Below are 25,544 nucleotides of genomic sequence, written 5' to 3' on the forward strand. Positions count from 1 at the left end.
CTCTGAATGTGCACTTTGATGGATTAAGCTTGATATCATACCTTCTGAGGTTGGCAAAGGTTTCGACAAGGTCAGCTAGCAGGTCGGAACCTTTACGAGACTTGACTACAATGTCATCCATGTATGCTTCCACATTCCGACTGATTTGAGTGAGCAGACACTTCTGGATCATCCTCATGACTATGGCTCCGGCGTTCTTCAGGCCGAATGGCATAGTGACATAACAGAAACATCTGAATGGAGTGATGAAAGCCATTTTTATCTCATCGGTTCCATGCAGTCGGATCTGATGGTACCCTGAATAGGCGTCCAAGAAGAACAAATGCTCACACCCCGCAGTTGAGTCAACAATTTGGTCGATGCAGGGAAGAGGAAATGATCCTTCGGGCAGGCCCGATTGATATGCTTGATGTCAATGCACATGCGAAGTGAATCATCCTTCTTAGGGACCATGACAACATTAGCGAGCCACTAGGAGTGGTAAATCTCTTGGATGAACTCAACTGCCAGGAGCCGAGCCACTTCTTCGCCAATTGCTTTTCTCTTCTGGACGGCGGACCGTCGAAGATGTTCCTTGACTGGTTTTACTTTCGGGTCGACTCGCAAACGATGCTCAGCCAGTCCCCTGGGTACACCCGGCATGTCAGAAGTTTTCCATGCAAAGATGTCCCAGTTCTCATGGAGGAACTGGATGAGCGCTTCTTCCTATTTGCTGCCGAGTGTTGACGAGATATGGGTCGGAGCAGCATTGGGGTCGGTCGGGTGGATATGAATCGGCTTCGTTTCCCCTGACGATTGAAATGCGGACTCTGTGGCAGGCTTCTTGGCTCGTAGCAAATCACTCGGATCTGCATTTTTCTGGTACTCTTGCAGTTCCACTACTTCCATCTGTGCATCGGCAATTTTTGAGCCCTTCTGGAAGCACTCTTCTGCCTTCTACCGATTGCCGGTGACAGTGATTACTCCTTTGGGGCCAGGCATTTTCAATTTGAGATACACATAACATGGTCGAGCCATAAAACGTGCATAAGCGGGTCTCCCCAGAATGGCATGGTAAGCACTCTTGAAATCCACTACCTCAAACATCAACTTTTCCTTGCGGTAATTCTTGGAATCACCGAATACCACATCAAGTGGATCTGGCCGAGTGACTGAGCTTTCTTGCCAGGTATAACACCGTGGAAACTCATGTTGCTTTCACTAAGCTTGGACATCGGAATGCCCATTCCCTTCAAGGTTTCAGCATAAAGGATATTCAAGCCACTGCCACCATCCATCAGCACTTTAGTCAGTCGAGTGCCTTCGACTACTGGGTCGACCACCAGTGCTTGCCTCCCAGTGGTGGCTATATGCGCTGGGTGGTCCGACTGGTCGAATGTGATGGCAGTCTAGGACCACTTCAGATAACTGGGTGTTGCCGGAGCAACCATGTTCACCTCCCAGTTAATAACCTTCAATCGACTTTTGCTTTTGACATCAGCAAAAATCATCAGCGTGGAATTGACATTGGGAAAACCGTCATCATCTTCTTCCCTATCCTCACCTCCGTCCGACTCCTTTTCCTTTTCCTTGGGCTGTTTCTCTCAGAACTGCTGAATCAGGAAACGACACTGTCGAGTGGTGTGTTTAGGGTAAATGATGTTCCCCTCTTCATCTTTCTTGGTATGAATATGGCACGGTAAATCCAACACATCATTACCATCTTTATCCTTAACTTTTTTAGGAGTCCAGGGCACTTTGGGCTTTCCTTTGAACTTTCCTTGGGCAACAGCTAAAGCTTCACCAGGAGCAGCTGGTTCAGCTTTTCGCTTCTGTTTCCGACTGGAATTCCCTCCTCCGGTTTCTTGGGCGACTGTTTTGTGTTTGGCACTCAGGAGTCGGTCTTCCTCTTCACCATTGGCATATTGGTGGCAATCTCCATCATCCAAGTCAGAGTCATATCTTCTGTCCGACCGAATTTCAGATTCAACTACCGATACTTAACGCCTTCCTTGAAGGAACAAATTGCTTGATGATCCAACACATTCTCCACTGTATGGTGCAACGTGATCCATTTCTGGATATAATCCCTCAAAGTTACATTTGGTTTCTGGACACAACACTGCAATTCTGTCAACCCTGCCAGCCTTTTGCAAGTGCCTTCAAAGGTCCTAACAAACACTCGAGCAAGTTTCTCCCAACTATATATACTGCCAAGAGCCAACTGATTCAACCACGCTCTGGCAGAGCCCTCCAACATCAAGGGGAGGTCCTTCATGGCCACATCATCATTGCCACCACCAATCTGCACAGCCACTCAGTAATCCTCTAGCCAAGTGTCTGGCTTGGACTCGTCGGTGAACTTGCTGACTCCAGTCGCCAACCTGAAGTTGGGAGGAATCATTGCTGCTCTGATGGATCTGCTGCAACACTCGGGTCCTGAAACGTGTACCCTGCTTCCAGTCGGATGATCTCTATTGTGGCCTTCTCTGTGAGCTCTATTTCTATCAACCAGACCTTGAACGAGGATTGACCTTGCATCAAAGCCTGGTTCTCTGGGGTCGACTGGAATTCTCCGATCACCGCTGTGGGGGCGCCTGTCATCTTGCCGCCGAGGCACGTACGACCCACTCCTTGGAGGAGGCGTGGGCACTCGACGGCGATCGTCGTGGTCGAGTCGATGATCATACTGCTCACGGTTCCTGTACTGATCTTGCTGGTACCCACGTCCCTCACGTCGCGGAGGCGATCTCGGGCTATGGGCAGATGGGACAGTTTCCGCCACCACAAACCTACTATGAATCCTATTCCGCGACTGAGATACTGCTGTATTCTGCTCCCCCGCTGCCCAGAGTAAAGCCCGGATCTGCATCAAACCTCGGCCAGCTTCTGACTGGGAAGGTTGAATTGACTCTGCTATTCTAGCTGCAGCTGTGAGATTCTGGATTGGAGTTCGGTATACCTGAGTTGGAGGCGGAAAAGTTGTCGTCGACTGGACTCGGGGATCCACTGCCGAGCACGCTTGTCGAGTGCGCGCTGGAGGTTCTCCAGTCGAGTGCTCTTAGCCAAGTTGGCCAGACGCGCCTCCTCCAAGGCCTAGGCCTCAGCGGTTTCTCCAACGATAGGAGTGTGAAGTGCATCCATATTACGATGACGAAGATCTTCCCTCTGCTGCGAAGAGGGGTTCGGGGGGGTACTCCTCGTCAACACGCGACGGATCACCGCCGCCATCGCCACCGCCTTCCCGAGTGAAGCCAGGAGGACTGCGTGGTCCATTGACCATCAAGACTTCTGCCGCGGGGTCGTTGCTGTCGCATTCGGACGCAGTCTCGACGGAGCCAGTCGACAGATCGATCAGGCCGTAGAGAGTTTCATCAGGCTCGATTGCCGCGATTTGTGCGGTGGCCGATTGGCGGGCCACTGCGTGCCTCACCCGTCGTTGAAGCCGCGAGCGAACGGATCGCTGGCGCCAGCGAACAACGGAAAGGGAGGTTGCTGTAGGAGCCGACTGAGACGGAGTCGATGGTTGCCGAAGAAGGACGCCGCGAACGCATGCGTGGAAGAGCATTGTCCCGCGGACGGGGAGCGCCTCGACGTCGAGTGGAGCCTCGTGGAGCCAAGCGGAGTCGTCGGCGCTGAAGACGAGCGTGCCAAGATGGATCTCGCGGCCTTCGGCCAATCCTCCGCCGGAAACCATGATGATGGGGATCGGAAGAATCGCAACTTCTCCAATAAGCTGCTAAGACACCTGCCCCATGGTGGGCGCCAACTGTCGTGGATCGAAGACTGACAGTAGAATCGGGGGTAGGTATGAGGAGGCAAGATCCTAGCTATGGAGTAGTTGTACACACGAGTTTTATGAGTTCAGGCCCTTCTCAGATGAAGTAACAGCCCTACGTCTCGGTGCCCTGAGGCGGTCGACTGGATTATGTGTGTGTGTGTGTGTATGTGTGTGTGTGTGTTTACAAAAGATGCGAACCCTTGTCCCAGAGGAGGGGGTGGCTTATATACAGTGCGCCAGGACCCCTGCCCCCCTCCATTACACAGGGTTCAATGTACGTTAAGAGTTGAACGTTACTGGTAACGCTAGCAATTAAGTGCTATAAATGACAATTAAGACTATAAGTAAATGCTCGACTGTTGTTCGTGCAGAGTGTCTTTAGATCTTCTGCTCGTCGAGTGGCTTCTGCGATGGTCGAGTGACATTGATTCTTCCGAGTGGAACGTCTCTGGTCGAGTGGATGATGGTACCTTTTGAATGATTCTGGCTTTAGGGTTATGTCCTAGGGGAAGGTGTCTAGGTCAGGCCTATGACCCTACCCTAGGTACATAGCTTCATCATCCCGTACGTCGGGGGAAATTCTGGCAAGAGAAAGATATGATAACTCATGTGCTTTTAATGTATCCCATTGTGGGAGAATAGAATGGAGTAGCTGAAAGGCGCAACCGTACACTTATGGATATGGTGCGCAGCATGATGAGTTATTCCAACATGCCATTGGGATTATGGATCGAGGCGCTTGAAACCGCCATTCACATTCTCAATAGAGTACCAAGCAAGTCGGTGCCCAAAACAACGTACGAGCTATGTGGGCGATGCCCTGCTGAGGCCAAAATGTTTAACCCAAACATTGCAAAGTTAGATCCCAACACAGTAAGCTGTCACTTCATTGGTTATCTAGACAGATCAAAGGGTTTTCGTTTCTAGTTTCCAGACAGATATACAAAGTTTGTAGAAACAAGACATTCAGTCTTCTTAGAGGATGAAATGATGAGGGGAGCTTGGTAGCTCGGAAAATTGATCTTGAGGAGAAGAGGGTGCAGCACCACCCATAACAACTATGGGGGTATACCCAGAACCTGTCCGTCCGGAGCCGACTGAACCCGTTGTTGATCATGAAAGGGAGGTGCAACGACAAATTTTAGAAGAAGTGCCAGAAGTTGAGGCATAGAATGTGCCAGAAACAGAGGCCCTTAGAAGGTCTACAAGACATAAAAAATCAGCTATTTCTACCGACTATAAAGTGTATAACACAGAAATAGTTCATACAGAAAAAGATCCCACCTCATATGAAGAAGCCATGAGAATCCCTCATTCATCGAAGTTGATGAAGGCAATGGAAGACGAGATGAAATCAATGAGTTCCAAAGATGTTTGGGACTTAGAGGAAATTCCTAAAGGAGCCAAAACAGTAAGCTGCAAATGGGTCTACAAAATTAAGTATGACTCTAAAAGGAATGTAGAAAAGTATAAAGCATGATTCGTGGCAAAAGGATTAACACAAAGAGAAGGGATAGACTACAATGAGACATTTTCTCATGTCCCATGTAAGGATTCCTTCAGAATCAAAATGGCATGAGTTGCTCATTTTGATTTAGAGTTACATCAAATGGACGTAAAGACGACATTTATCAACGGGGATTTAAAAAAAATATCTACATGAAACAACCTAAGGGTTACATCATGGAAGGCAAGGAAAATATGGGATGTCGTCTGAAGAAATCCATTTATGGATTAAAGCAAGCCTCTAGACAGTGGTATCTAAAGTTTAATCAAATGATTAAAAGTTTTGGATTTAAAGAAAATATTGAAGATAACTGCATTTATACAAAGTTTAAAAATGGGATATATATTTTCCTAATCTTGTATGTGGATGATATCCTGCTTGCTAGCAGTGATGTTAGTCTACTACAAGAAACAAAGAAGTTCTTATCCTCAAATTTTGACATAACAGATCTTGGTGAAGCATCATATGTTTTGGGCATATAAATTCACCGAGATAGGAACTTTGGAATCTTAGGACCATCGCAGAAAGCATATTTAGAAAAGGTTCTTAAAAAGTATAATATGCATGCGAGTAAAGCCACACCTGCTCCTATAGTCAAGGGCGATAGTTTTGGGAATTTCCAATGTCCCGGGAACCAGTACGAGATCGATCAAATGAAAGTAGTACCATATGCTTCGGCTGTTGGCAGCTTATAGTATGCACAAGTGTGCACTCGCCTTGACTTAGCTTTTATCAAGAGAATCCAGGCATAGAGCACCGAAAGATGGTAAAGAAAGCATTGCGTTATGCGCAAGGCATGAAGGACTACATGCTAATATATAGGAGAAGTGATTCCCTAGAGATAAAAGGGTATTCAGACGCAGATTTTGCGGGGGGACAGAGATGGTAGAAAATCCACGTCAGGATATGTATTCACCCTCGCGGGGGGAGCTATTTCGTGGAAAAGCTCCAAGCAGTCGATAGTTGCATCATCCACAATGTATGCAGGATTTATAGCATGCTTCGAGGCCATGGGGCAGGCGATATGGCTAAAGAAATTTATACCCGACTTGAAAGTGGTAGATTGTATTAACAAACCACTAAAGATGTACGGTGAAAACCAGCCCGCAGTATTCTATGCTCAGAACAACAAGTCGAGTAATGATGCCAAAACAATAGAAATAAGGTATTATGTTGTGATAGATAAAATCCAGGATCAAACTATAAGTCTCGAGCATATAAGGACAAAAGATATGCTTGCGGATCCGCTAACAAAAGGCTTATCACCCAATGTGTTCAAGGAACACTTAACCGGCATGGGTTTAAGGGAAAGCCTTATGATTCCTGGATAGGCCCAAAAGGAACAGAATTTGTTTTTGAACAAAATGTATGTTGTAGCTGTATGATTCTATTGGCAATTAAGCTGTGACGATGAAACATGCTCTATGTACCAATATGTGATGAAACAAATAAACAAGAAAGTATAAGTTTAAAAGTAAAGTTGAGATCAAGGGGGAGAATGTTAGGTTGATCTCTCTCCCGTTCGAGCCCAACGGGTCGAACGGGCCCTTGCAACGCGCCCTGATCGGGGGCGCCCAACCAAACCATGGTTGGTGGGCCCCTGTGACCCGCGCTATATAAACAGAGGTGGAGACCGGTACACGAGGAACGAGGTTAATTGCTGCCACAACCCCACCGACACTCCCTACCGTTCTAGGGTTAGCACAATGCTCACGGGAAGCACACCACCGCCGCCATATCTGTGCCATCACCTGCCACTACTTCACCATGGCCGGCACCGGCTCGAGCTCTTCAACACCAGGAGAAAGTAGGACTACCAGATCTAATCTAGCCTAGTGATCCAAGAGTCTATCACATGACTCTATACATAGACTTTATGTTCGTCTCCAAATCAAATTCCCAGTGCATCTCATTCCTTGGAGGTTGCCCCCTCCAACGACCGGCGACACCCATTGTCTTCATCATTTTTGCTCTGGCCCGCATATGGTCATTCTCCCTCTAGCAACTACACATGATTATGCTGCACGCTAAACTTGTTATTTATAGAAGGGCGGTGAATGAGCATACTGTGTGGCCTGGACATTATTCATTCATCAAACTTTACATGCCATCTACTGTGGCCATTTATTTCTACCACGAGTGTCTTTTTTTTTGACTGCGAATGATTAGTTTTTAAATAATGATTGGCATTCTTTTTATTAATTGCTCATCTACTAATCGTTTGGCGTGTTTTCTTATCTTGTAAAAATCATATCCCTTGGCTGTAAATATCAAAATTTCATTTGTTGGGCTTGGACTGTACTGTCCCAGAGTCAGAGTATAAATACCATACGATTTCATGAGCAATAGCAACGGGGCAACCATTAGTCCATACTCTACACCATATTTCCACTATTTAATTTAATAGCATAGCTTTTGAACCTAGAATGTTTTTTTTTAACCCAGAAGGTGGTGAGTGGCAGATCAAGGATAGATTAAAAATGAGCATGTTGCTTCAGCCGATGATTACTGGCAGGAAGATACAAGCTTCATTTAGAGAGGAGGCTTACACCAAACACACACTATACTCCCAAGCAAGCTCGGCTCAAATAGATGCACTAAAAAAATTGATACAGCAGACAGCACAAACAGAACCAAGGGTAACTTCCCTGTGTAAGAAAACAGGACAATCAGATCCTGTTTGACTGCATTACGTGTCGTTGCCGAATGACCGATAGAGAGAGAGGAACTAGCGAGAGGAAGACGAACGAAAACAAGTCTACGAGAGAGTTTTGTGCTGCCTAACTGTCGCAGCCTTTTCTGTTTTCTCATTCCTTTTATCTGAATTACAAGAGCCAGTCTACCCTCCAGGTCTCGCCGCCATGATCCGGTCCGCGTAGATTGTGCCATCCCGCGATCACGTCCATAGCAAAAGCCAAGCGACCAAGAGGAAATAACAGAAAGGAAACTGGAGAGCGCCCGCTACGTACGCCTCCCTAATCTAGGTGCATGCGTGGGTCACATCAGCCCAGCTGTACCTTATTTTGAAACGGAATAAACAACCTAGCGTGCGTGGGCTTGAGCTTATTCAAGCTAACAATTTCCCCCCCTGAGCTCAAGGTCCCAAGGTCACTTCCCTGACCCTAAGTTTCTGCCGCAGCTCGACGAACCGGACGCGCCCTAGTGCCTTTGTCAGCGCATCAGCCAGCTGATCGCTTGTGCCGATATGATCGATCTCCACCTGCCTTGTTTCCACACAGTTACGGATGAAGTGGAACATGACATTGATGTGCTTGCTTCTGTCATGGTGCACAGGATTCTTCGCCAATACAATGGCAGATTTGTTGTCGATCAAGAGCTTGAACGCACTAACTTCTTCCCCTCTCATTTCTGCAAGAAGGCGGCTCAACCACAGGCCTTGACAAGTAGCCGCCGCCGCTGCCACATATTCTGCCTCACAGGAGCTGATTGCGACGATCTTCTTCTTTTGAGAGGTCCAAGACACGGGATTTTCACCAAGGAAGAAAACCTGACCAGAAGTGCTCTTGCGATCTCCAATGTCTCCGGCGTGGTCGCTATCACTGTATCCAACCAGTGTAGCTTTTTCACAGCCACGCCGATAGCAGCAGCCATGTTTGAGAGTTCCACGCACATACCTAAGAATTTGCTTGATGGCTGTCCAGTGGGTGGCTGTTGGCTTCTCCATGAACCTGCTCACAATCCCCACAGCATGTGCAATGTCTGGCCTAGTATGTACCAAGTATCTCAAACTCCCGATTATAGTGTGATACAGAGAGGGATCAACAGCCTTTGCCTCATCATCTTTCCTCGGTTTGAGCCGGCACTCCATGGGCGTTTGACACCCATTGCACCCTGTCATCCCTGCAGCTTCAAGTATCTTTTCTGCATAGCTCTTCTGACACAAAGTAATTGAATCTTTGGATTGGGTTACCTCGATGCCCAAGTAGTAGCTTAGGAGACCGAGGTCACTCATTTTGAAGAGTTCTTGCATCTGCTTCTTGAACTCAGTGATGGATACTTGGTCGGTGCCGGTGATGATGAGATCGTCGACGTACACACCGACTAGCAGGAATGAATGTGCATCCCCGCGGCGATACACGGCATGCTCCAGTGGACTGCGTGTGAACCCCAGCGTGCTCATGGTCTCGTCCAGCTTCGCGTACCAGGCCCTCGGAGCTTGCCGCAGCCCGTAAGCCGCAGAACCTGCTGCTCCTTGGCGGCGGTGACGTACCCCGGCGGCTGCGCCACATACACTTCCTCGGCGAGGTCACCGTTGAGAAAAGCGGATTTTACATCCATGTGGTGCACCTCCCAGCCGGAGTGCGCGGCAAGCGCAAGAAGCAGCCGCACAGTCTCCATGCGTGCCACCGGCGCGAAAACTTCCTCGAAGTCCACGCCTTCTCGCTGCACATAGCCTTTCACCACCGAGCGTGCCTTGTACTTGACGATCTTGCCGTCCGGGTCATGCTTGACGCGGTACACCCACTTCAGGCTGATGGCTTTGTGGCCTGCCGGCAAGTGGGCGAGCTCCCAGGTGTTATTCTCATCAATGGACGCCATCTCACTGTCCATCGCCACCTTCCAGGCTCCGTCGTTCAGCGCCTTAGTGATGTCGCGCGGCTCCTCTGCAGTGAGGAGGCAGAGCTCGATCTCTTCTCAGATGGCCTCATCTTCAGTCTCGTCGAAGATGCACGATAGGCGCCGGTACCGTATAGGTCCGGAGTCAACATCGCGCCCATCATCATGCGTGGGCGGCGTGGCCTAACACATCTCCCTCGCCGCAGCCAGTGTGCAAGGCTCGGTCTGGGACGTGTCGGGCGTCGATGCGGCCGGCGCGTCCACCAAGTGCACCGGCGACCCCATTGATGATGTAGAGGGTGAGCCTGCTGTGTTGCTCGGGGCGGACACTGATGACCCGCCAGTATCCAGCTCATGCACGCCCGGCTTGATGGTGTAGACAACAGAGAACGTTGCCGGCGTAGGTGCGGTGACCACGCCCTGGCTGTCCCAACTCCAATGCCTGTTTTCCTCAAACAAAACATCACGTGTTACATGTACCTTTTTGCTTGCCGGATCATACACACGGTAGCACTTGGATCCTTCCTTGTATGCAACAAATATCATCATGGTTGAGCGATCAGAGAGCTTGGTGATTACGGGGCCGAGCTTCTTGACATGCGCCACACACCCGAATGTGCGCAGGTGCTGCACACTAGGCTTGCGGCCGTGCCACGCCTCATACGGTGTCACTCCGCCCAGGCTGCGCGTTGGTGCCCTGTTAAGGAGATACACCGCCATCTTCACCGCTTCCGCCCAGAAGAACGACGGTACCACCATGCTCTTGAGGAGACAGCGCGCCGGCCCGCCGTGTACAGCCTGCCGGCCGTGTGCTTGACGCGAGCTAGCACGCGCCGGCCCGGATCATGGATGGTCATCATTCCACCCTCAATCCCAATCTTGCATCCTCCTTCGTCAAGCTGACCCACTGAGATGATGTTACTGCGGAGGCTGGGGATATAATAGACATCTGAAAGTGCTCGCTGATCTCCATTTTTGCACCTGAACACAACCACACCTCTGCCCTTTATGGCCACGAAAGAGCCATCACCAAACTTCATAGTGCCGTGCACTCCCTCGTCAAGCTTGGCGAACATCGTTCTCTCCCCTGTCATGTGACTAGACGCACCAGTGTCAAAGTACCAGAGACCATCGGGCGAGGGAACAGGGATCACCTTTTCTTCATTCAGGAAGACAGCCTGCGGCACGACGAGTTGTGGGGAGTTGACATCGGTGACCACTGCCATGAACAGCCCCTGATCATGTTCGTCACCGCCGTCGTGGACGAGGTTAGTCTGTTCCTTCTTCCATTGTCCCTTCTGCTTCTCCAGCCATGACCAGCAGTCCTTTTTCCAGTGTCCGGTCTTGCCGCAATGGTGGCATTTACCCTTCTTCTTGCCGCTAGAGTTGCCCGATCCACCTGCGCCGCCGCTGTTCGACGTAGGATTGCCGCCGCTTTGTAGCTTAGGCTTTCCCGGCGACTTGCTTTTGCCGCTGCCGCCGCCGTGCGACGAGCTGCCACCGGCGAACTAACGCTCACGAGCAGCCCATGACGAGTTGGCCGGTGGACTGCTTGGCGTCGTCGAGGTCATAGTGATCCTCGCATGCCGAGAGACGCCTGGTGAGCTCCTCGACCGACAACGTCTTGAGGTCGATCAGTGACTCGATCGCCATGGCCATCTGCCTGTACTTCCGCGGCATGACTCGGAGGAATTTCTGGACCGCCTTGTGCTCCGTGATGGGATCGCCGTACAGCTCCAGGTTGGCGACGAGACCGGAGAGCCGCAGCGCGAAGTCTTCAACGGACTCGCCGTCCTTGAAGCGGAGGTCCTCGAACTCATGCCGGCGCACCTGCGCCTTGGCCTCCCGCACGCGCTCGCTCCCCATGCGGAGAGTCTTGATGGTTTCCCAGGCTGTCTTGGCCTTGTCCTTGGCCGCCAGAACACGAAGCATCTCCGGTGGCACGCCCGTAAGGATGACGGAGAGGGCGCGCCTGTCGTCACGCTCGTCGTCGGTGCCATCGGTGACCACGGTCCAGAGACCCTTGGCCTGCAGCTTAACCTGCATCACAAGAGACCACTAGTTTGTCTTCGTTATTATCATGGACGTCGACGAGCTTTCCGACTCGTGCACGACCCGCTCGATGATGCGGATCTTGCCGCTGCCGCCGCCAGTGAGGCGCGCAAGCGGCGCTCCGGCCGATGGTGACTGCCCCACCGCCGCCGCCGCCTCCTTCTTCTTTTTCTCGTCGTCCGACATGAGCTCCGCGGATCACACACCGCCGGCCACCTGGGATCAAACACCGAGGCTTTGATGCCAATTGTCGTTGCCGAACAATCGATGGAGAGAGAGGAACTAGCGAGAGGAAGACGAACGAGAACAAGTCTACAAGAGAGTTTTGTGCTGCCTAACTGTCGCAGCCTTTTCCGTTTTCTCATTCCTTTTATCTGAATTACAAGAGCTAGTCTACCCTCCCGGTCTGGCCGCCATGATCCGCGTAGATCGCGCCATCCCGTGATCACGTCCATAGCAAAAGCCAAGCGACCAGGAGGGAATAACAGAAAGGAAACTGGAGAGCGCCCGCTACGTACGCCTCCCTAATCTACGTGCATGCGTGGGTCACATCAGCCCAGCTGCACCTTATTTTGAAACGGAATAAACAACCTAGTGTGCGTGGGCTTGAGCTTATTCAGGCTAACATTACGAACAAGTAGCACAAACTAAGTCGCATCACTTTGTCACTGCTCAATGTTCTTGGAGTAGATCAGTACATCTCCATAATTTCTTAGTACTACACTGACTAGCTAGTTGCATTCACGCCACATGCATGGGGCAGGCATACAGCAAGATCACAATAACTCTGACTTCAACAGTCATAATTTATCTACAGAAACTAAGCATCGTTACTGCTCTCCGTAATTTAAAACTCAAGTAAACTCCTTGTTAATCACTGTCGGACCAAGCCACACAAAGATAAACTCAGAAAAACTCCATGTAAATTTAGATGACCATATTACAGACACACTATTGCTGATCAACCTGCGGTCAACTGTCCAGCCGCAGCACAGCCTCAATCAGCACCATCTCCAGTCCATTATACACCAGCCAGACGTCTAGCATCCGCATCATCAGCGGTGCTCTTGCCATGAGGGCTATCTATCGCACCTTCACCTGCTTGTTCCAATATATGCATACTCAGATCAAAGATATTCGGGAGCTTGCAAGCAAAACAATCCATGTCATACCGAATTCAATGGAATTTAAGATATATAGCAGCAACTACTCGCTTTATGATGATTCTCGTTGTCATTCGCATTACAAGTTGGCATACATAGTCAGACAACAGTTCGAAACATAAAGAGATGAATCATAAAGAACTTATGAACCACAAAAGAAATGATAACTCGTGTTACAGGAAGTGAAATTTTACCATATAACACTTGCCCCTCTGTTTACATCTATCAAAAGAAATATGGACAAGCTAAGTCCTACTTGACTGAAATAACTAGTCCCTACCTTGAAAAATGATCTTATATTGTGGGACGGAGGGAGTATTTCTAAGGTGAAACAAACCAAAGATAGCAATGTCTTGAACTTGTATGCCTTATGTATCGATTTGGCCTCAAAATTAAAAATAATTGCCTCTGCTTAGTGTTTCTTACTATTTCAAGATGCCTCCAAAAATCTGCTCATACTGTGCACAAAACTTTCTTTTACTTCTCTGATCAGCTTAAAGTGACAATTACAACAGAGTAACAAATAAAACAAAATTATGTTCCTGTGCTTGATTGTGAAAAACATAGTTGTTTCGGTTGGATTGTCGCGTCCAGTGGTTCAGCTGAATTTGGACTTCAGAATGAACATGTTATCTCTCCGGCGTTGGCAGGTGAACATCTTCGGCACACCCATTGGTAAGGCCCGCGACGAGCCTTGACAAGCGCACCACCGCCGTAGCCGTCTCCATCTCAAATAATTGAGCTCGGAAGAAATAAACTTGTCTCTATCTCAAACAATCGAGCTCGGAAGAAAAAAACAAATATAACAGATTGGCACAAAGATGTACTGTATATGTGTAACCATGTGATTCACCTCACTATGCACAGTTAACTTCACTGCCGAAAGGCCAGTGCAACAGGCTGAATAGATATTTTTGAGAAACCAATGAGAATAGGCTGTGCAACAAGTTGGCATTTCACCTGAAATCCAATATAGAGTACATGACATGTTCCATGTCAAACACATATAGTCGTACTAGCAAATACTAGCAGGTATAGGGATTCAAAGCCATACAACAAGATCACAATCACATTGACTATGCAGATGCTGGTACGATGCACACTACTACAGACCCATGCACACATGATAAACTCCAGGTTCATTCATTCTACATGACCATAGTACGACCAAACAGAGCCAAATATACACTATTACAGACCAATTTAGCGGTCAATAGTCCTGTTGTATCACAACATCACCGGCTTCCGCAACTGAATTACTCTGATCATGGTAACTCTGAGCTTGAGCTTGCAACACTGCCTTGTTTCAGCATCTCCACAGCCGCGTTTCCAACACCTGCCCAAAATCTCAAAATTAAAAGTGTATTTAAATAGAGAGTAACTTTTATGATCGGGCAGACTTATGCCCATAGGAGGCCCACCGGGCAGGTTTAGTTAGGTGCTTAGCCCACAAGTTATCTTATTTTTATTCGCATCATGGTTATATAAACAAGTTGTAAGACTCTTTTGAGAATTGAGCAATAAGACAAATCCTATTGCCGGCTTCCAGAGGAGCCGGAACCCTAAACCCTAACCGCGCCTCGCGCAGCCGCCGCCTCTTCTTCAGCGTGCCACGGCGCCCCGCTGCCGGCAGCCGCGCTCGCATCCCCGTCAACCTACCTCCTTCCCATACAACCTCCGCCCTAGACCCGGTAGGGTCCTAGCTCCTACCAATTTGGCTCGCCTCTTACCACCTCCTAGGCACGGCACAGACATGGTATTACGCCCTCGAGCAGGACGAGGGCGGCATGCCCCCTTGGGAGCGCTTTCGCGAGCTCTGCCTCCTTCGTTTTGGGCCACCGATCCGCAGGGGCCGACTGGCGGAGCTGGGCCGCTTTCCTTGCACCTCCACAGTGCAGGACTTCGCCGACCGTTTCCAGACCCTGGCATGCCACGCGTCGGGCGTGATGGCGCAACAATAGGCTGGGCTCTTCGTCGGCGGTCTCCCGGATTACATCCGCGTTGATGTGGAGCTTCGGGGACCCCAGGACCTCCAGACGGCCATGTACTATGTCCGCGCCTTCGAGTGTCGCGCGCAGGCCGTGTAGTAGGCGGCCCCGGCTCGAGGAGGCCGACAGCACACCAGGCAGCCCCCAGCACCTGCGCCGGGCCGGCCGCCCCGTCCGCTCCGGCGACTACCACCCCGGCCGCAACGTGGCCCTTCCATCGACTCTCCCAGGCCGAGCAGCTCGACCGTCGGCGCCAGGGGCTTTGCTATAACTGCGATGAGCCCTACGTGTTGGGCCACGTCTGCCCGCGCCTCTTCTACTTGGAGACGGCTGACTCGTCGAGGAGGACACACCCGCCGACGGCCTTAGCGAGTTGCCGCCCGAAGTTGCTGCAGAGTCCGCCCCTGCAGCCGCCCCGGCGACGTCGTTCGTGGTCTCGCTCCATGCACTTGCCGGCATCCATGACGAGCGGACTATGCTCTTGCTAGTGATGATTGACGGCGAGCGCCTGGTGGCCCTCTTGGATACGGGCTCCACACATAACTTCCTGCCCGAGGCTACATGCGCCGTTTAGCGCTTCAGCTGACGGGCGGGGAGCAACTTCGGGTCACGGTGGCCAACGGCGACCGCCTCCGGTGTCATGGGCTGGCGCTGAACGTGCCCATCACTATCGGCGACGAGCACTTCACCATCACGTGCGCGGGCATCAACTTGGGCTGCTTCGACTTCATCCTCGCCGTCGACTTCTTATGGACCCTCGGTCCCATCCTCTGGGACTTCGATGCCCTGACGATGACGTTCTGGCGTCTCGGCCGTCGCGTCCGGTGGCAGGGCGTTGGGGCCGCCTCAACGGGGACGCCAGAGCTCCAGCTGGCCGCGACCACCACCACGGTAGCGCATCCACTGTTGGATCACCTCCTGCAGCAGCACGGCAACCTCTTCGACGAGCCGCAGGGCCTTCTGCCAGCCCGGGTGTATGATCACCGCATTCATCTCCTCCCGGGCTCGGCGCCGGTGGCAGTACGGCCCTACTGATATCCTCAGTTGCAGAAGGACGAGCTGGACTGGCAGTGCGCCCTCATGCTCGCCTTGGGCATCATCCGGATCTCCACATCGTCGTTCTCCGCGCCGGTCCTCCTCGTCCGCAAGTCGAACAACACGTGGCATTTCTGCATCGACTACCGCACCCTTAATGCCCTGACTCTTAAGGACAAGTTTCGTATCCTGATGGTCGATGAGCTCCTAGACGAGCTAGATGGGGTGCGCTTCTTGACCAAGCTCGATCTGGATGATGCACCTGGATGATGTCGCCAAGACGGCGTTTCGGACTCATCACGGCCACTTCAAGTCATGCTGTTTGGCCTCTCCAATGCACCGACGACTTTTCGGACTCTGATGAACCACATCCTCTGCCCCTACCTGCGTCGCTTTGTGCTTGTTTTCTTTGATGATATTCTTATCTACGGTGCCTCGTGGGCAGAGCACCTTCAGCACGTCGCCATCGTCTTCAACGAGCTTCGAGCGCACCATCTTCATCTTAAGTGCTCGAAGTGCTCGTTCGGGACACCTTCAGTTGCCTACCTCAGTCATGTCATCTCGGCCAAGGGGGTTGCCATGGACGCCGACAAGGTGGCGGCAGTCGCCGCTTGGCCGATCCCGCATTCACCGCGGGCTCTTCGCGGTTTTTTGGGCCTCGCGGGGTACTACCGGAAATTTATCCGGGTATTCGGCCTCATCGCGTCACCACTCATGCTCCTGCTACGTCGCGACGCCTTTGCCTGGGATGAGGAGGCGACAGTGGCGTTCGAGGCCCTCAAGGGGGCCCTCACGACCGGCCCCATTCTTCAGATGCCTGACTTCGACCGCCCGTTCGTCGTGGACTGTGATTCCTTTGGTGCGGGGTTTGGTGCCGTCCTTCAGAAGGTCGATGGACCCCTCGCTTTCTTCAGCAGGCCCTTCCTCATGCGCCATCTTAACCTCGCGGCTTATGAGCAAGATCTCATTGGCTTGGTGCAGGCGGTGCGTCATTGGCGGCCCTATCTGTGGGGTCGATCGTTCCGGATTCGCACGGAACACTACAGCCTCAAGGTCTTGTTGGACTAGAGGCTATCGACCGTGCCGCAGCACCAATGGATCAGTAAGCTCTTCAGCTTCGACTTCACCATCGAGTATCGCCCGGGCCGTCTTAACACTGTGGCTGGCGCCCTGTCTCACCGCGATGCCGACCACGACACCGCCGTCGGCGACTCTGAGGGGGCGGCGCTCTGCATCCGCTCGGGTCCCTCTTTCGCCCTCTTCGCCGACATCCGTCGGGCGACCGCGGCCGCACCGGACGCGCTACTCCTTCAGTAGCAGCTAGCTGCGCGGGAGCTGGAGGAGCCATGGCGCATCACCGACAGTTTGCTCCTGCATGGGCATCGGGTCTTCGTGCCGGCGCACGACGAGCTCCGTCACCAAGTGTTGCTGATGGCCCACTCAGCGGGCCATGAGGGTGTGCAGAAAAGCCTCCATCATCTCCGCACTGACTTCTACATCCTTGGTGATCGGGCCCTTGTCCACGACTGGGTGCGGTCTTGTGTGACGCGCCAGCGTAACAAGGCGGAGACACTGCGGCCGGTTGGTCTGCTCCAGCCCTTGGAGGTGTCGTCCCGGGTCTAAGCCGATATTTCCATGGACTTCATCGAGGGCCTCCCCAAGGTGGGCGGCAAATCGGTCATTCTCACGGTGGTCGACCGCTTCTCCAAGTATGCTCACTTCATTGCGCTCGGCCATCCCTACACTGATGCGTTCGTGGCCCGTGCCTTCTTCGACGATATCGTCCACCTCCACGGGTTTCCCTCTCTCGACCGTCAGCGATCGGGACCCGGTGTTCATGGGGCATGTCTGGAGCGATGTCTTCCGGATGGTGGGCGTGAAGCTCCGCCTGAGCACGGCCTTCCACCCTCAGATGGACGGCCAATCCGAGGTTGTCAACAAGGTGATTTCCATGAATTTGCGTTGTGTCACATGTGATCGTCCTCGTGCTTGGGTGGATTGGCTCTCGCGGGCAGAGTACTGCTACAACACCTCCTATCACTCCGCCCTGCGCGCCACACCATTTGAGGTGGTTTATGGCACACCACCCCTGCCCATCCTGCCGGTTGATCCGGCGACGGCTCAGACGGAGGCGGCTGGCGATCTTCTGCGGAGCTGTGACGAGATGCTGGCGGAGGTCCGGCAATGCCTCATTCAGGCCCAGCAGCTGGCCAAGCACTACTACGACGACCACAATCGCGAGGCGGAATTCGCAGTGGGTGATTGGGTGTGGCTGCGTCTCCTTCACCGCTCTATGCAGTCACTGGACCCACGGGCGAAGTGCAAGCTGGGCCCTCGCTACGCCGAGCCCTTTGTTGTCTTGGAGCGCATCGGGAAGGTGCCTTGCCGCCTTCAGCTTCCGGCTGGTGCTCGCATCCACGACGGCTTCCATGTGGGGCTGCTCAAGCCCTTTTGCGGGGAGCCACCTGTGGCCCCTTCCGCGCTTCCTCTGACCTCCGACGGGTGCCTTCTTCTGGGACCGGAGAAGCTGTTGCAGCCCAGCTACGTCATGGGGTGTGGTACGTGTTGATTCAGTGGGCTCGACTTCCGAATGAGGAAGCTACTTGGGAGCAGCGGGACGAGTTCCGCCAACACTACCTAGACTTCCAGCTCGAGAACGAGCTGTTTGCGCAGGCAGGGAGAGATATTATGACTGGGCAGACGTATGCCCATCGGAGGCCCATCGGGCAGGTTTAGTTAGGGGCTTAGCCCACAAGTTATCTTATTTTTATGCGCATCGTGGTTATATAAACAAGTTGTAAGACTCTTTTGAGAATTAAGCAATAAGACAAATCCCATTGCCCGGCTCCCAGAGGAGCCGGAACCCTAAACCCTAGCTGCGCCTCGTGCCGCCGCCGCCTCTTCTTCAGCGCGCCACGGCGCCCCGCCGCCGGCAGCCGCGCTCGCGTCCCCGTCAACCTCCCTCCTTCCCGTACAACCTCCGCCCTAGACCCGGTAGGGTCCTAGCTCCTACCAGTAACACAAAGGTAGGTCATATTACTGTGCAATCTGTATATTGCTTATAGGAAAAGGTACGGGAAGAAAAGCTGGGATGAAATAGTAGGTCATCAATCAAACCACATGCATGGACCAAGGCATGCAAACAAAGAGAAGTGCATCCATAAAAGAAACTAAAAGCTGTAAAACAATTGGAAGATTAGCTAGTGTAGTATAACAAATTTCTACATTGAACGGGAAAAAAACTCAAAAGGGGCACACTAAAAACAGTCACCAAACTATTCTCTGTCTATCTTCCACCTTTAAACCATAAATACTAGTCCTCCAAAGAGGCATTTTCAAGGACCTTCGCCCACCATTTAAACTACTTTCTCATTTTCAAGGGCCTTTGTGCAATGTATGATGACTGCCAAAAGAAAAAAGGTCACCACAAGATAAAACTACTCTGTAATCAATCACAAACTTGCTTCTTCGCCAATAAAATCAAAGGAAAAAAGGACCATTTCCTCAGCAACAAGTTTGCTTCTTCTCTTCAATAAGAGAATAAATCACACACGCCCACACTAATTGAGAAGAAACAAGAGAGCATTGGCAGGTGAACATATTCAGCACAGATCCACTTCATTATGCCAAAAGAATACACTTAGCTTTTTACATACTGTGTAACAGTGGGAGTTGATCAATGCTGGAAGTTGATTTTGACAGACCCTCTTGATCACACACATACAGTTGTAGCAGTAACAGGTACAGAGACTGGCAGGCATACAACAAGGATCACAATAAAATTGACTGGTTACGTACCTACTGAGAAATCTAATTGGTTGATAGGAAGATTCATGAGTTTTGCTCATACAAGGTACTAAACTGTTTCTTGTTAAACCTTGCTCTTATATACAGAACAAGTTTGCCATTTGGCCCATTGAATACAGAATTTATTTTGGAGAGAATGAACCGCCGCCTGGCTGAAGAAATGGCGAGGAGAATGGCGAGACAAAAACAGGAGGTGTCTAGAGCAGACGCTCAACCCAAACAGGCTCTTCTAAAAAGGAAGTGCCAGAGGGTAATGGTGATCACCAGTATGCTGGTTGAACAGAAATGGTGAGAAGATCATATGTTTTACCAAGTATAATAGGTACTCATGGGTTCACTGCTTTTTAGTGATCTTGTGAACAGTAAGGGGTCATACGGAACAGTTTACAAGGCGAAGTTCCATCACACAAATGCAACAGTGGAAGTTTCTAAACTACTGGAACTCGGTGGTTACAGCAGGAGTTACTATATTTTACTCTTTAGTTTTATGAAAGAGGTACTATATTTTAATTGTCAACAAACAAGTGCTCTTTTCTAGCTACTAATTATACCAAGGCAGGATTCTTAACAAACAGGACTTAGAAAGTTTCAGATGCTCCCAAGTTGAGCTCTAATTTTGCATGATCCAGTGACCCATGTGTACTATTACCCCTTTATTTGTAAAGGCCCATAAATGACTACATTGTTATCCAAATGAGAAAGTAAAAATAGTACTACCATTAAAGCACAGAGGGAAGTAAGAAAAACTATAATGATGGTAATTCACAATTTTTTGGTTCCAATCCAGACTGAGAACATTGGATATCCTAATGTTTTAAGAAGCATATTAATTCTATCTTTTGCAGACTTAGGCGCTGAGCGATGGCAAAACACCTCCTCAGCAGCAGTGTGGCAGTGCCTTTCGTCTACTCTCCTTCTCTGCACCTCTCCACGGTGCCCTCACTCATTTAGTCCTCCTCTCCTTCATTCTGTGTCAAAGGCGGTAGCCTTCCTTATCACTTACGCTTGCCAATTTCCTGAACCACCTTTTCTACCTTTCTCATATTTAGTTTATGTATGGTACTAATTTAACTATCCATGAGTGTGTTGCCTGATCACTTCCCTTGTTCTGTAAGAAGTGCATTTAACTTCTACCATTTTATCAGGTTACTGCTGCTGGGGAGGAAGAAGAACCTTGAAGGCATTGTTATCCTAATTTAAAAATATGTGTATAATAAGTTGACAAACTAATTATCAGTGTGCTTGTCACATAAAAGAAATGGGCGGATCAATTGCATAGATGCCTATTTTTTTTCTATACCACTTTGAAAGCTTGATTTATAAATAATCAAAGAAATGGGGATTTGTTATATTTTTTCTATAAATTTCCGTGGGATGTTGTATTCAAAAATGTGTAAACTACAATTCTTTGGGGCGAATAAGTTTGGTTGGTAGGCCTGTAAACTTGCTATCCTTAGGACAGTACCAAAGCAGAAAAGGACAAAGGTCGGCCAGGAGGCATGCACTAATATTTGTGAAATAATTGGCCGGTCATACAATTTAATTACTACCTTACAAGATTCATATGAAAGGGTGAAGAAAAATTATGCAACAGACTCCCTCTAGTCCTAATAAAAAAATTGATTGCATCTGTCATGTGCCTTGAAGGACTTGAATCTGAGACAGAGGAAGGTGAAAATGTCAAACTGTCCAAGAAAACATGGGTGCGCGCCCTCTAATTCATCTCGAGCGGTTGAACTCAAATCAAATAGTTGAGCACAAGTTATTTTGGCTAGCTGAATGGTGAGTCCAATGACCAATTATTTGGTGAATAATCCCATGAGAAATTAATCAAGCTCACTTCTCTAATTTTTCTCATGTAAGTATATAGGAGATGCATTAGTGGTGCAACGGTTTAGGTCTAACGATGACCAAATACGAGTTTTTTTTTTGCCTCCTTATATCTATCAAAATAAATGTGGACAGGATAAAGTCCTGCTTGACTGGAATAAATGCTTCTAATTAAGGTAAAACAATCTAAAGGTGAACTATCAGAAATGTCCTGATTTAAACTTGTGTTCCTCTTAGATTAGCTTCGCCATAAAAACCAAAATAATTGTTGCGATCTAGTGCCTCAAGGATGCTACGCATGTCACGTAGTAGTGTGTATGATCCTTTCTTTAATAATCTAACTACCCTGAAATGACAACTAGAAGATGAAAAGCAACAAATCCTGAAATGTCAGCTAGAGCATGGCAGCCATGGGAGCAAGCAAGCTATTTCATGTCCCAGATATTACTCCGAAATAGGCTAGCATCTTGCCCCAACGACAATCCTGTTTAGGCCTTCACGTACTGAAAAATTGTCCATATTGCCCACACGAAATCAATTTAGTTATACTGGCCCCCCTTGCCCTAAGCAGTATAGGGTACCGTAAAAAAGCTCTCATAAATTATCTGAAGTTAACACCATGCGATAAATTTATAGACAGGCCTGGCCCTGAGGGGGGCGGGGGTCCCTCGACGCCAAAGGGGCCCCCAGCAGGTGAGTTTTCCATACTGGGTCTGGCTGTCAATGTTGCAACGCAGTAGAAGGGTCACAGGGGCCTGAGTAGCACACAGCGGGCATACCAGTGGTTCGCTAGATAAGGTCATAGTAGGCAATATGCACATTATCGCCACGTCAAAGTCCTCTCCTGATGCGCATCTATTTTAGAGTGAATTCTGGTTTTTACCCTCTATTTTGATGTTTTTGACACTAATTACCCTATTTAGCAGGATTTCATCCATTTTACCCCATTTAGCAAAAGTTTTGCCACAATTTACCCATTTTAAAATTTTGCGAGCATTCTGATGAGCAGGTCCCAATTGTTAGGTCCACCTAGCATGCCCCATCAACAGTTTTTACCTACCTATTTTTCTCCATGTTAAACCAGTCCTCGCAGCTTCGCACATCATCTAAGATGTTTATACATCAGGCAGCAAGGAAAGGAAATATGAGAGGAAATGAGCAGATGAGTTAATAGAATTATGAAGAGGATCTATTGATGATTTTAAGATTAATACGAGCAGCTGAAGAACTCTAGACGAGTTGATCATAGTTTTTGTGGAGGAACAACTAATGTTAATCCAAAAGACAAGGGCAATTAAGAAATGATAACAATACTAGTCAGTATGAGAACATATGTGATTCAACTACTACAGAATTTGCTAGTCTTGACATGGAACCAATTTTACTCTAGATATGTATGATCCTAGAAATTGGAATTATCTTGGTAGCAAAGCAAAGGACATAAAGATTGGAGAAGGGCCAATAAGAGAACTATAAATAGGGTTAGAAGAAAATTTTAGAAGTTAATATGTAAAAAATATACGAAAGTATTTATTGATAACATTTAACATACATGTATATTATATTTTGATGTTCGTATTAAGGGGCCCTGTGTTCAACTTTCTCCATGGGCCCCCAAAATCTCAGGAACATCCCTGTTTTATAGATGTAAAGATGAAGAAAAGGTAATTTTCTTCCTCATTATACCTATCAAAAGAGGAAAAAGCGACTCCCACTGCCTGAAATGAATGTTTCTAGGGTCGAATAATCAAAGGTGAAAAGAATTTTAGACTTGTATGCCTTCTTGGTTAGCTTGACCATAAAAACATTTCTCTAAAATAATCATTGTGATCTAGTGGCTTTTATGAATTCACGATGCCTCCAAAATGGTGCTCATAGTGTTCAAGATCATTCCTCTTGTCTTGTTACCTCACACTGGCATCCAAAACAGACTAAACAATAAATCACAATCCATTATCCATGTTCCTGAGCCTCATTACCTTTGCCACAAGCAGAGAAGTAACATCTATGAATGTATTAACAAGAATTAGCGATTACCATAACCAGCAATCTCCTTCCGCCACTGGCTGGAACTCCCACCATTGTTTCTCCAAATAGTATAAATGCGACAAAATGTGTCGTGTCCACGGATAAGCATCCCAGGCTTGCCTTCTCCTGCTTCGATCATAGTTATATCATTACTGGATGCATGTTTCGCCTCGGATGGGGGGTCGGCAACGGAGAACTCCATCCTCCGGGTGTCGAGCACCAACATTTTCATTTCATACTCCCAGTCTGAAATCCAGTAAAAGCAGCCATACACGTATTGGCGCCAGCGCCAGTAGAAGAGTCTCTCCTCTACTGACGATAGCAAGCCATCTAACAGATTGCTCCAACTATGGGATGCAACGGCTCGCCATTGTCTGTTGCTGGAAGAGAAGACAAAGGAGATGAGGTTAGCTTCGCAGTACACCATACACATGACTCTGAATGATGTCTCTTCCGCAGCTGCTGCCTCGTCTCCCCGGGGCAGCAGGAATGTCTCGGAGAAAGCCGGTTTTGCCGCCATAGCAGCTAGGTCGTCAGGGATTGGTGGAACAAAGATGTATCGCTGGTGCAAGGGGTCGCAGACCACCATTTTTTGTATATTTATTTTTGACCAAAAAATCTGAAAGATTTATTCTAGATTTTAGATAGAAAGCTTTGCCACACTGCAAAGGTTTGAACTTTAAAACATGTTTTATGCGAGAGAAATAAAAAAGAGAAATGTGTTTGCACGAATCGCGAAGCGCAGAATGGATGGCTAGATAGGGAGGGCCTGGGTGCAGGTGTTCTATTATATATTTTCGAGCGCCGGACGGGGTTTTTTGTGTGGGGAGATTGGATCTTTTGCCCCACTTTACTTGGGCATTAGATGATTTGCCCCATTTTACATAGGATTAGATCATTTGCCCCACTTTTCATTTTTCTTTTGATGATTTGCCCTTTTCAATTACTGTAATCATTTTTTATTTTGTATCCCTTTTTCTCCATGTGAAAAGACACAATTGCCCCTGTGGCTAATTTACAATTTGACACTGTACAAATCTTTTTTCTTTACAAGCCTGTATCCAACCGAAGCAACTAATTAACAGGGAACAAATCACATTACTTTCTTTACATGGCTTTACCCAACGGAACCAACTACTAACAAATCATAGATTGATTTTGTTGTGTCGTGGTGTTCATGGCTAGTGGAGAGGCGGATCCACCGCCGGCCCCCAAGCCATCAACTCCGACGACCCCTGCACAGCGAGGCTTCACACAGATGACAACTGAGAAGATCCCACAGACTGCCGGACAGGGAGGCGACTGTTGCGTCCATGGATCACCACGATCTGCTCCAGATTGGTCAGTATATTATCTCCCCTTCCTCCCACCCCACGCGAAACACACACACAGTGCCACACGGATCCAGGGTTTGAACCTCTTGGCATCTCCTCGCTAGGCAGCCCCTAACGCTGCTACACTTGTAGTAACCCTGCAACTGCAACAATATGATGGAGACATAATTATCAGGATTCAGGAGTATAAAGTTCTGAAATTATCCAAATCTTTAAACCATGTGGATGAATACTTCTACGAGGATCATGAATCCAATGACATGGGCATACACTTAGTTTTACTGGAAAATGAATATTAAACAATTTGTTAATTGTTTCCTAACATAACAAAATGACAGTTAGATGATGCCCTTATGTCCCCTCCATAACTGAAAATCTTTTGTTCTCCAAGTAGGTCTCGGCCGGTGGCTAGCAATGATACATATGTATCAACTATGGAAGGAAGTGTTGATTGGTCCAAGA

Source organism: Triticum urartu, chromosome 6, assembly GCF_003073215.2.
Source record: "Triticum urartu cultivar G1812 chromosome 6, Tu2.1, whole genome shotgun sequence".
Classification (NCBI taxonomy): Eukaryota; Viridiplantae; Streptophyta; class Magnoliopsida; order Poales; family Poaceae; genus Triticum; species Triticum urartu.